This window comes from Haplochromis burtoni, unplaced genomic scaffold, assembly GCF_018398535.1.
Source record: "Haplochromis burtoni strain Fernald_Lab_line unplaced genomic scaffold, NCSU_Asbu1 Contig_581, whole genome shotgun sequence".
NCBI classification, from domain to species: Eukaryota; Metazoa; Chordata; class Actinopteri; order Cichliformes; family Cichlidae; genus Haplochromis; species Haplochromis burtoni.
The window spans coordinates 149,831-164,107 of NW_024582942.1; the positions used below are offsets into that span (position 1 = coordinate 149,831).

General features: G+C 41.6%; 1 long non-coding RNA gene across 2 annotated transcripts in view; it reads right to left on the reverse strand.

Moving 5' to 3' along the window:
- The window catches only part of LOC121812413, a 13,180-nt gene extending 2,336 nt beyond the window's left edge, over positions 1 to 10,844 (reverse strand). The window contains exons 1-2 of one of the 2 annotated variants that reach the window (XR_006053046.1): positions 10,779 to 10,844; positions 2,795 to 3,278 (exon numbers count right to left, since the gene is read on the reverse strand). This is a non-coding gene — a long non-coding RNA (uncharacterized LOC121812413). Of the gene's footprint in view, positions 1 to 2,794; positions 3,279 to 7,388; positions 7,454 to 10,778 lie in introns of those variants that run through there. The other variant, XR_006053045.1, reaches the window with a different exon arrangement.
- Between the last annotated feature and the right edge of the window lie 3,433 nt (positions 10,845 to 14,277).

Sequence of the window (14,277 nt, forward strand, 5' to 3'; positions counted from 1 at the left end):
GAGCCTCGCGGAGTAATACGTACTGTGCTTCAACAAAACATTACCGTGTTGTGTGTGTATAAAAATGGCACCCGCGAAGAGACACGCTTACGAAGCGGATTTTAAACTCCGAGCAATCAGTTATGCAGCAGAAAATGGAAATAGAGCAGCTGCGAGACAATTCGGCATTAATGAGTCGATGGTGCGCAAGTGGAGGAAGCAAGAAGATGACCTAAAACAAGTAAAGACGACCAAAAGGAGTTTCCGAGGGAACACGGCGCGATGGCCGCAGTTAGAGGACAAAATTGAACAGTGGGTTATTGAACAGAGAACAGCAGGCAGAAGCGTCTCTACAGTCTCTATTCGACTCAAGGCAACAGCGGCAGCACATGACATGCAGATCAACGACTTTCGAGGGGGACCTTCTTGGTGCTTCCGTTTTATGAAAAGGCATAATCTCTCAATCCGCACAAGAACTACTGTCTCACAGCAACTGCCAAACGATTACAAGAAAAGTTGGCCATTTTCTGCACGCACTGCCAGAATAAGATCACTGAAAAAAAGATCCAGCTAGAACGCATCACTAACATGGACGAGGTCCCCCTCAACTTTGACATCCCCGTGAACCGTACTGTCGAGAAAACAGGGACCAGTACGGTATCTATACGCACCACAGGGAACGTCCTCCACTGTAGTTCTGGGCTGCCAAGCTAATGGCCAGAAACTACCACCCATGGTCATTTTCAAGAGGAAGACTTTGCCAAAAGAAAAGTTTCCGGCCGGCGTCATCGTCAAGGCTAACTCAAAGGGCTGGATGGACGAGGAGAAGATGACCGAGTGGCTGAGTTTATGTCAAGAGACCGGATGGCTTTTTCCACAAATCTCCGTCTCTTTTGATCTACGACTCCATGCGCGCCCATCTCACCGAGGCTGTCAAAACCTAAGTGAAGCAAACTAATTCGGAGCTTGCCGTCATTCCGGGTGGATTAACCAAAGAACTCCAACCACTAGATAGTGGTGTCAACAGGTCGTTCAAAGTTAAATTACGAGCTGCGTGGGAGCATTGGATGACAGAAGGCGAACACACATTCACCAAGACAGGGAGGCAACGCCGAGCGAGTTACCCCGCTATCTGTCAATGGATCGTGGATGCTTGGGTTAAGGTATCAGTCTCAAGTGTCGTCCGAGCTTTCACGAAGGCTGGAATAATCATTGAACAGCTAAGTAACCGCAACGAGACTGATTCAGATAATGATGAATGATGTTTAACTCATCTGATTGTTTTATTTTGCTGAATGCACTTTAAACGCCCTTTAATCCAGCGTGAGAGGGATTCGGGCATCGTTGATACCGAAATTGCACAGCTGTTTACCGTAACTCAGACACGGAAGGTTAAGAATTTGATGGAATTGTGGAAGTTGAATATACTGGCAAAAGTAAATGTATTTTTCAATATTGAATGTGTTACAGCTTAACAGTGTTAAGAGTTAATGTGAATGAGCTTACTAAAGGTCAAGTTATCTGACTGTTTTGTTTGTCTTAATGCACCTTATAATACGGTACACCTTATGTATGAAAACAGACCCAGTCTTCAACGGTGCGCCTTATAGTGCGGAAAATATGGTATATCTATTTTATTGCTAAAGCCCTTTCTGGATGAATGCAAACTGCATTTCGTTGCCTTGTAATTGTGACATGTGCAATAACAATAAAGTTGAATTCTATTCTATTCTATTTGCATAATGACTGAAACCAGCCCACTGAAGGAACAATGGGCTGGGAGGTCAGTTCCTTAATCTTAATTATGCAAATTCTCATGACCATTGATCAAAACCCACTGATCAATGGCCATGAGTACCATTCACAGAGTTGGGGAATGGCTGCAATCACAGCATTGTAAGATGGTGACAGATGTACCCTTAGGCCCCCTCCTCGATTCAGAGATGGTCTTTCCCTTTTCACGTAAATGGCCTCCTTGACTCCGCGCTCAAACCAGCGTTCCTCCCTGTCCAGGATGTGTACATCCTCATCATTGAAAGAGTGTCCACTGGCCTGTAGGTGTAAATAGACTGCAGAGTCCTGGCCTGACGAGGTAGCTCTTCTGTGTTGTGGCCAGAGGTTGTTTGGTTTCCCCGATGTATAAATCCTGGCAATCCTCCTGGCACTTAACAGCGTACACTATGTTACTCTGTTTGTGTCGGGGGACCCGATCCTTGGGGTGGACCAATTTTTGGTGCAGCGTGTTTTGGGGTTTAAAAGCCACAGAGACCCGGTGTTTAGAAAAAATGCGTCTCAACTGCTCCGATACTCCTGACACATATGGGATCACTACAGGTTTTCGCTTGGGCAGCGGTGTCCTTCTCTCCTGGATCAGCTGGAGCTTTCTTTAGGAGCCTTCCCACTTTGACAAAAGTCCAGCTGGGATAACCACATTTACTCAGGGCCTTCTTCATGTGATGTTCTTCTGCCTCGCAGGCCGCTGTGTCAGTGGGGATGGTGTTCGCTCTGTGTTGTAGCGTCCTGATGACTCCCAGTTTATGCTCCAGTGGATGATGAGAGTCAAACCTTAAATAGTAATCCGTATGTGTTGTTGATCAATGGTCATGATAATTTGCATAATCATGATTAAGGAACTGACCTCCCAGCCTATTGTTCCTTCACTGGGCTGGTTTCAGTCATTATGTAAATGTCCTGTTTATAAGTTGGAAACCTGCAGTCAGCTGAGACTGAAGACGTCACCTGATGATGACGAAACGTTTCTCCCACAAAACGCTACGTCCAGATGAACAGAATCAACTTTTGGAGATTTACTTACCTGGATGATTGAGATGCATCAAGACTCTGGTGTACTATACAGACTCATACAGTGGGATTTGATATGGTTTGATTTCCTTGTAATAAATTTGACCTTTTTGGCTGATTTCCAGCTTCAGGTTTTTACTGAAAAAAGAAGAAATAAAAGTCCATATTCAGCTTATAGCCATTTATGCAGCCTCTAAAGTCATCACGCAGTTATGTGAAGACAAAATAGACAATTATGCTCAAAAAACAAGCCAATAAAATAAAACCACCAAAAACTGTTGCAAATTTGACAACTTTCACTTCTGCTTTCGTTGTGTCTGCAGGAAAATGAAAGTCGCCCGCTTAAAAGCCTCAAGATGGTAAAAGTCTTGCTGTGGCTTTGAAATCCCACTTTCATTTTGCTGATGAGTCTAATGCCTGAAGAACACACTGTACTAAAACATAGTAGAGCTGACTTCTACTTGTTCCTTATGGTCAATTATAGGCCAATCTCCAACCTTCCTTTTATAAAACAGATATGTGAAAGGTCATAGGTCACTCACCACAACAGGACGACATGATCAGAGCAAGCCAGAGAGAGACGGAGAGCAACACATTCATCCTGGACGAGAGACACAAACTGACTGAGACAGACAGAGAGAGAGAGCGGGGAGTGTTCAAATAGAAACTCTCCAAACAAGAGAAAACTTACAGCTTTTAACGAGCCTCAGCTTTGTGAGTCGGACCCAACAGGCTTTTTAAGATGAGGCCACTGAACTTAAAGAAAGATGTAAGCCCTGATAATAAAATATAAGGCAGGTCAGAGCTGTTCAAAATAAACAAACAATCACTCGAATAGTTTCAAAAATAAAGTCTTTTATTTTGTCTTTTTTATTACAACTTTCATTGCAGATAAAGCTTCTGTCTTTGGCTCCACCCACAATCAGTTCCAGATTTGATGGACAACCAATCCCAGCAGGAGCATCAGTTTCAGCTGACCAATCCCTGAGGCCTGAGAGAGGTCACACACAAACACACAGGCAGAAAGGTTCAAATTTCACGCCATAAACTTTATTGTTTTCATACTGAGTAAACTTAAACTGGCCACTGGCAGCCATGCACGCCCAAATTATGGAGACACGTGTTACACACATGGATGCATGCGTCCTCACATATGTGGCGCTATGATAAAGATAAAGACATGAAAATCGTATTTTATGCTCAAAGGCACTTTCTTTTGGTAAGGCCACTGTTAATGTCGATTGTACTGTTCGCCAGCAGGGGGCACTCAGTCTCGAACGCATCGGTAGCTGGCGCTTCACGAGTGTTAGTCAGTAGTGAAGATGCAGCGTACGGCCCGCGCAGAAAGAACTGATTGACTGTTTTTCTACAGGTAAGCTGGGTGGGATGTTATAAAAGTGACAGACCGCAGTGGCGGCTGATGATGAAGGTCTTGTAGTGTGACAATGTTAGGCTGGAGATTTAATTCCCAAGTTGATCCAGTTGTTAGACTGTGCCGAGAGTCTTTGATTTCCATACAGGTATTTTTTGGGTCAAAGCCACAATATATGTTTTGCACAATAAGAGAAAGTGACTGAATGTTCATTTCAAGTCAAGAACAACGTTTAGTTGAAAAGGATGCAGGTTGATAAATGCAGTTCAGGTTGATGAATAGATGAAAACAAGATAAAACTGTAATGAGAGTTCACTCTGGTATTCGTGCATACAGTAAAATGTACTTTTGTGATTGTGCAGTACATAAAAGTGGTGCGTGTGACTATGAAAGTGTAAAGTTTAGAGAAAGTAAAGTCATTGTCACTAGAAGAAGTGTTAGTCAGTAACGAAGAGGCAGCGTACGAACTGAAAGAAAGAACTGGTTAACCTGTCGTTTTTCTATTTTTCTACAGTTTCTGTGAAAAATAAATATGTTGCACAGGAGATGAGTGTGCGCATCATTTTCAGCAGTGTCACGAGTACAGTACGTGACACAAAACCACAAACATACAGACGGGAAGAAACTCAACAACTTTCATTTCTGTTTATCAAGCGTCTGCAGGAAAGTTAGACCAACTAAAAAGCCACAAGTAAGTGATGGGCTTACACGCCAGCTTTACTTGTAGTTTTGAAGTAACGTCGGAAAAATCAAAGTCAGCTAAACACTGATGGCTGATCTCTGCTTAGCTGTGCTTAGCCCGGGCCCTCTGGTGGTGGTCAGAGGGCCCGGTGGCGCCAGTGTCCGGCAGCCTCGCCTCTGTCAGTGCGCCCCAGGGTGGCTGTGGCTACAATGTAGCTGCCATCACCAGTGTGTGGATGTGTGTGAATGACTGAATGTAGTGTAAAGCGCTTTGGGGTCCTATGGACTAGAAAAGCGCTTTACAAATGCAGGCCATTTACCATTTACCATTTAGTTTTAGGATTGTTGAAGTGAATCCAGCGGGCATCTGTCAGAAAACCTCCTGAATATAAAGTCGGATTTTTTTCTAATTATTTCCAATATTAATGTTTAAAGTTTTAAAAAAGTACAAATTTAAGCTCAAACACAAAAAAAATCTTTGGATTTTCTGATGTTAAACACTCATTTTGTGACATGTGTAATCAGGATTTCTGGAGGTGTTTCATTGTGTTTTTGCAGTTCAGCTGTGTTTAATGTGATCGTCCACAGTTATTACATGACAGTATGTGACAAAAATAAGGAAAAGCAAAATAACTAAATAAATCTTTTCCAGTTTTAAGTTGTAATTCTGTCCTTTACCAGTACATCTGAAAAAAGATGGCTTACCTTGTTCATGGGGACAAATTCTAGAAAGACAAGAAAGCACAGAAGCTGCTGTGAGTACAGCTCAGCAACAGTTGCGTTACTAGATAAGGTGTCTGTGCTGTGCAGGTGCTCTGGAGTTACCATAGTAATAGTAGTCATAATAAGAAGATAAGTTATAATAAGAAGTGTCGTTATTCGCTGAGAATTCATACATGTCTTCATGGTGCAAGTTTTCCTTTTCAATGATTCCTGGTGATGAAAATTAAGCAGAAACAATAAATTCATGTGACCTGATGGAAGGTGAGCTAAAAACAAACTACAAACTGCTCTACAAGCCTGGCATTTTAGTTTTTAGTTTTTGATGTTCATGGTTTCATGCACCAAACATTAATGTAGTGGTATGAAGTAGTTTGACAGAGCAAGTGTCTCCAGGACAATTACTCCAGCAAATTCTTAACAGATCTCTAAATTTCTTTTTAAACAATCTTTTTAAAAACTTATGAAACTGTAACTGCAGTAATGCAACAAACATCTTCTGACGTCCAGTAAAGTCACGATGGATCAATCAGCTGGTCGACCTCTGTGGAGCAAGTTTGCTTTTTTAGGATTGTTGACGTGAATCCATCAGTTAGCAAAATGATTTGCAATTTTAATATTTAAAGTTTCAAAGCAGCTGCAGCCGTTTATAAGAAATAATGCAGAAAACATCCTGACTGCCAAAAAAAGAACAGGCGTGATCATTCTCTCAATCAGCATCACATCTTTCATGTAAAACAGCTTAAACCTGCAGCAGATTAGGATTAAAGGATGTTCTGGTTCCAGTTCACTCACTACAGCAGACTAACATCATCAGAGACAGCCAGAGACAGATGGACAGCAAGGCATTCATCCTGAACGACAGACACAAACTCACTGAGAGAGCTTCACGACTTCAACAAGATGACAAAGGTTTATTTTCAGCACTTTTTCACTTCCTCATCAGCTCAGTCGGTCTGCTTTTTACATGCAGACAGACTGAATATACTTCCAAGGAGTATTAGGGAAACATATTATTAATCATTTCGAGAATAAAGGCAAAATTTCAAGATTTCAGTTGTTGTTTCAAGACCCTTCTATACCCTCTGAGTGAGTGAAATGGTTTCTTTTAGCTGATAAACACAGTGTGTTGATGAGTATAAGGACGCTGAAAAGAAAAAGACAGAAAAACACAAATTCAGAAGAGGAGATGCACACAAAGAAAAAAAAAGAGGACGTGGTATATCATAATACAGTTAAACATTTGTTTCACTGACCCATCCTAACAAGGCATTTCATAGAGATTACAGCAAACATGTTACGTTTCAACTTTAATTGTAAAATTTCAATTTTATTCTCAAAACGATCGAAAATATTTTTTATTTTCTTAATGTAGCAATAATACTCCGGTGTAATCTCCAAAAGTGGGTTCTGTTCATCTGGACATTTTCAGTGGGAGAAACGTTTCGTCACTCATCCAGGTGACTCTGCTGACTACAGGTTTCCCCAACCTTATAAACAGTACTTTTTCTATATTTATGTAAATATATTTCTGTATAGCTTTTTTTTTAATTTCATATTTCTGTATAGTTTTCATATTTATATTCTCTTCATAGCTTGTACACCCACTACAGCCTGTACATACTTATAATTATTGCATATTCATAACATACCTTCATACCGTGTACATTTTAACATACCCATAATAGACCCATATTTTGTACCCTCATACCTATAACAGACCCATTTCTGTAATATCGTATTTACCGCACTATAAGGTGCACATAAAATCCTTAAATCTTCACAAAAATCGACAGTGCGCCTTATGTATGAATTTTGGTTTGTGCTTACTGACCTCGAACTGATGTTATGTGCTACACGATGCTCAAAAATCTTTCAAAAAAAATTTTAGTGCCACTTTTCGGAGCATTACGGTTACTGTTGCAATGAGCCTCGCGGAGTAATACGTACTGTGCTTCAACAAAACATTACCGTGTTGTGTGTGTATAAAAATGGCACCCGCGAAGAGACACGCTTACGAAGCGGATTTTAAACTCCGAGCAATCAGTTATGCAGCAGAAAATGGAAATAGAGCAGCTGCGAGACAATTCGGCATTAATGAGTCGATGGTGCGCAAGTGGAGGAAGCAAGAAGATGACCTAAAACAAGTAAAGACGACCAAAAGGAGTTTCCGAGGGAACAAGGTGCGATGGCCGCAGTTAGAGGACAAAATTGAACAGTGGGTTATTGAACAGAGAACAGCAGGCAGAAGTGTCTCTACAGTCTCTGTTCGACTCAAGGCAACAGCGGCAGCACGTGACATGCAGATCAACGACTTTCGAGGGGGACCTTCTTGGTGCTTCCGTTTTATGAAAAGGCATAATCTCTCAATCCGCACAAGAACTACTGTCTCACAGCAACTGCCAAACGATTACAAGAAAAGTTGGCCATTTTCTGCACGCACTGCCAGAATAAGATCACTGAAAAAAAGATCCAGCTAGAACGCATCACTAACATGGACGAGGTCCCCCTCAACTTTGACATCCCCGTGAACCGTACTGTCGAGAAAACAGGGACCAGTACGGTATCTATACGCACCACAGGGAACGAGAAGTCATCCTTCACTGTAGTTCTGGGCTGCCAAGCTAATGGCCAGAAACTACCACCCATGGTCATTTTCAAGAGGAAGACTTTGCCAAAAGAAAAGTTTCCGGCCGGCGTCATCGTCAAGGCTAACTCAAAGGGCTGGATGGACGAAGAGAAAATGAGCGAGTGGCTGAGGGAAGTTTATGTCAAGAGACCGGATGGCTTTTTCCACAAATCTCCGTCTCTTTTGATCTACGACTCCATGCGCGCCCATCTCACCGAGGCTGTCAAAACCCAAGTGAAGCAAACTAATTCGGAGCTTGCCGTCATTCCGGGTGGATTAACCAAAGAACTCCAACCACTAGATATTGGTATCAACAGGTCGTTCAAAGTTAAATTACGAGCTGCGTGGGAGCATTGGATGACAGAAGGCGAACACACATTCACCAAGACAGGGAGGCAACGCCGAGCGAGTTACGCCACTATCTGCCAATGGATCGTGGCTGCTTGGGCTAAGGTATCAGTCTCAAGTGTCGTCCGAGCTTTCACGAAGGCTGGAATAATCACTGAACAGCTAAGTAACAGCAACGAGACTGATTCGGATAATGATGAGAGGGATCCGGGCATGCTTGATGCCGAAATTGCCCATGTTTTATTTTGCTGAATGCACTTTAAACGCCCTTTAATCCAGCGTGAGAGGGATTCGGGCATCGTTGATACCGAAATTGCACAGCTGTTTACCGTAACTCAGACACGGAAGGTTAAGAATTTGATGGAATTGTGGAAGTTGAATATACTGGCAAAAGTAAATGTATTTTTCAATATTGAATGTGTTACAGCTTAACAGTGTTAAGAGTTAATGTGAATGAGCTTACTAAAGGTCAAGTTATCTGACTGTTTTGTTTGTCTTAATGCACCTTATAATACGGTACACCTTATGTATGAAAACAGACCCAGTCTTCAACGGTGCGCCTTATAGTGCGGAAAATATGGTATATCTATTTTATTGCTAAAGCCCTTTCTGGATGAATGCAAACTGCATTTCGTTGCCTTGTAATTGTGACATGTGCAATAACAATAAAGTTGAATTCTATTCTATTCTATTTGCATAATGACTGAAACCAGCCCACTGAAGGAACAATGGGCTGGGAGGTCAGTTCCTTAATCTTAATTATGCAAATTCTCATGACCATTGATCAAAACCCACTGATCAATGGCCATGAGTACCATTCACAGAGTTGGGGAATGGCTGCAATCACAGCATTGTAAGATGGTGACAGATGTACCCTTAGGCCCCCTCCTCGATTCAGAGATGGTCTTTCCCTTTTCACGTAAATGGCCTCCTTGACTCCGCGCTCAAACCAGCGTTCCTCCCTGTCCAGGATGTGTACATCCTCATCATTGAAAGAGTGTCCACTGGCCTGTAGGTGTAAATAGACTGCAGAGTCCTGGCCTGACGAGGTAGCTCTTCTGTGTTGTGGCCAGAGGTTGTTTGGTTTCCCCGATGTATAAATCCTGGCAATCCTCCTGGCACTTAACAGCGTACACTATGTTACTCTGTTTGTGTCGGGGGACCCGATCCTTGGGGTGGACCAATTTTTGGTGCAGCGTGTTTTGGGGTTTAAAAGCCACAGAGACCCGGTGTTTAGAAAAAATGCGTCTCAACTGCTCCGATACTCCTGACACATATGGGATCACTACAGGTTTTCGCTTGGGCAGCGGTGTCCTTCTCTCCTGGATCAGCTGGAGCTTTCTTTAGGAGCCTTCCCACTTTGACAAAAGTCCAGCTGGGATAACCACATTTACTCAGGGCCTTCTTGATGTTCTTCTGCCTCCCTGGCCGCTGTGTCTGTGGGGATGGTGTTCGCTCTGTGTTGTAGCGTCCTGATGACACCCAGTTTATGCTCCAGTGGATGATGAGAGTCAAACCTTAAATACTGATCCGTATGTAGGTTTACGGTACACGTCAGCTTTTGCATATAAGATTAAGGAACTGACCTCCCAGCCTATTGTTCCTTCACTGGGCTGGTTTCAGTCATTATGTAAATGTCCTGTTTATAAGTTGGAAACCTGCAGTCAGCTGAGACTGAAGACGTCACCTGATGATGACGAAACGTTTCTCCCACAAAACGCTGCGTCCAGATGAACAGAATCAACTTTTGGAGATTTACTTACCTGGATGATTGAGATGCATCAAGACTCTGGTGTACTATACAGACTCATACAGTGGGATTTGATATGGTTTGATTTCCTTGTAATAAATTTGACCTTTTTGGCTGATTTCCAGCTTCAGGTTTTTACTGAAAAAAGAAGAAATAAAAGTCCATATTCAGCTTATAGCCATTTATGCAGCCTCTAAAGTCATTACGCAGTTATGTGAAGACAAAATAGACAATTATGCTCAAAAAACAAGCCAATAAAATAAAACCACCAAAAACTGTTGCAAATTTGACAACTTTCACTTCTGCTTTCGTTGTGTCTGCAGGAAAATGAAAGTCGCCCGCTTAAAAGCCTCAAGATGGTAAAAGTCTTGCTGTGGCTTTGAAATCCCACTTTCATTTTGCTGATGAGTCTAATGCCTGAAGAACACACTGTACTAAAACATAGTAGAGCTGACTTCTACTTGTTCCTTATGGTCAATTATAGGCCAATCTCCAACCTTCCTTTATATCAAACATCCTTGAAAGAGTAGTTGTCAAACAGCTAACAGATCATCTGCAGAGGTTTATTTGAAGAGTTTCAGTCAGGTTTCAGAGCTCAGCACAGAAACAGCTTTAGTGAAGGTTACAAATGATCTTCTTATGGCCTCTGACAGTGGACTCATCTCTGTGCTTGTCCTGCTAGACCTTAGTGCAGCGTTCGATACTGTTGACCATAATATCCTATTAGAGCGATTAGAACATGCTGTAGGTATTACAGGTACTGCGCTGCAGTGGTTTGTATCATATCTATCTAATAGACTCCAGTTTGTGCATGTAAATGGAGAGTCCTCTTCACACACTGAGGTTAATTATGGAGTTCCACAGGGTTCAGTGCTAGGACCAATTCTGTTTACATTATACATGCTTCCCTTAGGCAGCATCATTAGAAGACATAGCATACATTTACACTGCTATGCAGATGACACCCAGCTCTATCTGTCCATGAAGCCAGATAACACACACCAATGAGTTAAACTGCAGGAATGTCTTAAAGACATAAAGACCTGGATGGCCGCTAACTTTCTGCTTCTTAATTCAGATCAAACTGAGGTTATTGTACTCGGCCCTGAAAATCTTAGAAATATGGTATCTAAGCAGATTCTTACTCTGGATGGCATTACCTTGGCCTCCAGTAACACTGTGAGGAACCTTGGAGTCATTTTTGACCAGGACATGTCCTTCAACGCACATATTAAACAAATATGTAAGACTGCGTTCTTCCATTTGTGCAACATCTCTAAAGTTAGAAATATCCTGTCTCAGAGTGACGCTGAAAAACTAGTTCCCCTCCCTGAGCCTAGTTCTGCTGGGATACTCCAGTGAGGTTTCTGATAAATCTAGTACTCTGTGACTGTATCTGATGACTGGCAGGTCATAAGTGTTGATAGATCTTGTTCTTACTGTTCAGCTGACTCCTCAGGACTTGCCTGACCCTCTGCAGGTACTTGGTGGTTGCAGCTTTCCCAGCAGCCTGTTCACGGTTCCTATTTTCCTGTGGGATTCCCAGGTACTCGTAGGCGTCCTCAGTGTCTGCAATGTTTCCTTCTGGCAGTGCAATCCCCTCAGTTCGAAGTACTCTTTTTTGGGAAGATTGACTGTTTGGATTTTGATTATTTTTTTCCCCCTGAATAATAAACTGCCTCTTTTATAAACTGCATTTTCTGTTTTCTTTGTTAATATTTAAATTTCTTTGATGATCTGAAATATTTATTAAATATTATTAAGTTTGACAAACACACACACACACAAAAAAATAGGGGGTGGGGATGTCAAAGCTGCTGAGTTTACAGTGTCAGTACTTTATCTGTGTTTTATACCCACAAAGCTAGACGTTTAGACACCATCTGTGCTCGAAATTCAAACTGATGTGAACATTGTTACGGCCCTGGCAGAGCGGCCTCCTGAAGTTGTCTGTGTGGGCGTGTCCGACCATCTCTCCTGCCTTAGCTGCCACCTTTCTTTTGTGCAGCTGACTCTCGTTGGTAATTAAAAATATTTAAGCCCAGGGAAAGGTGAGCTCTGGGCCAGAGTGCCATTAGTGTGGTTGCAGCTAGTGAGCTGCTCTCTTTTTGACTTACTTTTTACTTTATTGACCACCGCTTGAGTTGTGTTTGTTTTCCTTAAATGGTGATAGCGGCTTGTCCGTCTCTTTTAGTTGAGCTACTTTAATAAAACTATTTAATTTAACCCTTTTGCCTCCTTGACTCCTTTTTCTGACCCGGACACTATTTGTTACTTCCCCCCCTCATCGCCTGGACCCTTTTAGGGGAACGTAACAACATCACAAACCCACAGATGCAAAGTGGCACAGACATGATTACAATCAAAGAAGGAGCACTTAGCCTCATGAATTCACTCATTTGACCTTTTACGTACAATATGCTAAGATTTTGATTATCATCCTGCCTCTGTAACCTGTTGAGTTACATCATCCCTAAAAACTCCTGCTGTACAGAAGCGCCGAATAACTTGACAAAAACGTGAAGCAGGATAACAATAATGTGAACGCTTAAACATCATTCAGATTAATAACTATGTACACCTTTGTTTGTCACTATTCAAGTCTTTCACATTGCTGCGCTTTAAATGACTTACACAAATGCATTGAAGCATTTCAGAGGCAATGATTCAATGATTCAATGATTAAAATTTAAATTATGATAGTTTTGTATTGAACGATGTATATTTTCCTTGTAAAGAAGTAAATATGGGTAATAAATGCACTACCTAAATAGAAGATTGCACAGATTGTAATGAATAAATCAAATATTTTATTAAAGAGTTTCTGTGAAGGACCAAAGCTAATTAAATTAGCTGCATGAAGTAATCATTAAAAAGTCACAGCAAATATTTTTATCAGTGTGCGTTTTTATTCAAACATTCTTTTATAACTAAATTTCTCATTTAGTTAAAAATCTAAAACACAAATATACGAGACTGAACCTGAGAAGAACTCAGCTTTCATAATAAGATGCAAAGAAGACGTTGACCATTAATACTGTTACCTATCCGGTTGTTCAGTGATGACGCGACGAATCCTACTTCCGGGTCTAAAGTAGTCTGCGTTTAATATGGCTTTTGTGTTGTTAACATGTTTAATGTTATGTATTTTCTTCTATTTAATCTCAAAAAGCTCCTAAAACAGTCAGTGATCACTGTTGACCTCCCTCGGCTTTTATTACCGCTAATCATTTATTTAAGCTCAGTTTTTAAAACCTTAGGATGTAACTACAGCCCAGCCCATGCAGCAGTATATGAATGACTAACCTCGTATTGTGGATGGATTATCTCAGTTGTTCTCCTGGCTGAAGTTTGGTCCTTTTACAGCATCCTGCCATGCGATTACATTTGTTCCTGACCACCGAGAACACTCACGTTAACTTTTATCGAGTGGAAAAAAAGTTAGCTTGTTTATATTATGCTAACATAGCTGTGTCGCTAGCGGTCACGTAGCACATCATTATATACCAGCTAGCCCAACTTCAGTAACCCTACAAACGTCACTGCTGTTTAGTTTTCTGTCTTCATTTATGCTGGAAGTGATAACAGAGCTGTACGTTTTAATTTGTTTCCAAAACCCCGCAGTCAGGACATGCTATATTGTATTTAGATAGAAGCTAGCGAGCTAACTCCCTGCTAACTTCTAACTCCGTTAAATGTCATAAATTCCGTTTTCATGGATGCCTGGATGTTAATACACAACTCGTGTTAAACTCAAATATATCCTATCCGTCTGGTTAGACGTTCCACATTCCATTCATGACATTGTTCTTATAAGATCCGAAAAAAGAACTGTAGTGGACTAGAATTTATCAGACCCAATCATCACTCTCTGCCCATTAATAGTAATGCCATAGTTATCGATTTCGACACATAGGAACAGCACGAGGTATTAAGGCCACAACATGCTTTTGTGCCTGCAGCGGAGTTTAGGCCCAGACACGGCTAGTGACGTCA